Source organism: Mus pahari, chromosome X, assembly GCF_900095145.1.
Source record: "Mus pahari chromosome X, PAHARI_EIJ_v1.1, whole genome shotgun sequence".
Taxonomy (NCBI): domain Eukaryota; kingdom Metazoa; phylum Chordata; class Mammalia; order Rodentia; family Muridae; genus Mus; species Mus pahari.
In genome coordinates, this window is record NC_034613.1 from 113,730,575 (window position 1) to 113,731,801 (window position 1,227).

The window sequence follows — 1,227 nt, forward strand, 5'->3', positions numbered from 1 at the left end:
ATAATAATAAAAAAATTTTTAAAAAAAAGAAGAAGAAAAAAACCACAGCCGACAAAAACCGTTTCAGAGCTAGAAAAGATTACTCATGACCCAATGTGATCTCTAAAGTCCAGAATATTGAAACAAAGTCCATGTATGCATCCCATTCACTTTTTGATGCAGCATTAACTTTGCAGTGAAACCACAATCTTATTTTTTCAGTCAACAAGTGGACACAAATGTTTTCTACACAGTTATTACAGGAGATTAACTTGAATGTGCCAAAATATCCAACTTCAGCTGATATTTTAGCAACTTGAAGAAAATTAGAGAAGGGATTTCCTTGGTTGGTTTCCATGCCTTGAAAGGTTTTTTTTTTTTTTTTTTTTTTTTTTTTTTAAAAAGCCAAACCTTCAGTAACAAACAGCACCACTTTCATCCCTTCTCTGTCTTGGGACATCTGCCAAGGGACCATACTTAGAGACATATATAGATGACTCCCCCATGTTCAAGTCATCTGAGTTCTAGTGGCTGGCTTGCACCCTGACTTATTGGTCTGCAACAACTACCATTGATTCTGTTGCCATAGATGTTTCATAGGGGACCATTTCCTTAAGACTGTCCCTTTCTGCTCTTCTTTCCTCCTTCCCCACCCCCTTCCAATTCAGCTCTCTTCAGTGGTTGTTTTGGCTTTCTTCTGGTTGTGTGTGAGAATTCAGTGACTGGCAGACTAGGAACTGAAAGCTTGAAACTTCCAGTTAATCTACTGACAACTAAGGATCCATTGCTGGAAGCCATTATAGTATCAGCAATGGAATACTGTCTGGAATTATTGCACCATCTATAAAGAAAGGTCATCAGGGCTGGAGAGATGGCCCAGTGATTAAAAGCACTGATTGTTCTTCCAAAGGTCCTGAGTTCAAATCCCAGCAACCACATTGTGTCTCACAACCATCTGTAATGAGATCTGACACACTCTTCTGGTGCATCAGAAGACCTCTAAAGTGTACTTAGATACAATAATAAATAAATCTTTAAAAAGTCCGGGCGTACTATATAAACAAACTCAAAGACAAAAGCCACATGATCATCTTGTTAGATGCTGAGAAAGAATTTGACAAAATCCAACACACCTTCATGATAAAAGTCTTGGAAATATCAGGAATTCAAGGCCCATACATAAACATAATAAAAGCAATCTACAGAAAACCAGTAACCAACATCAAAGTAAATGGAGAGAAACTCAAA

At 37.5% G+C, this 1,227-nt stretch overlaps 1 pseudogene; it reads right to left on the bottom strand.

The window, feature by feature from the left end:
* Nucleotides 1-392: 392 nt before the first annotated feature.
* Nucleotides 393-1,227, bottom strand: part of LOC110314488 — a 29,578-nt pseudogene continuing 28,743 nt past the window's right edge.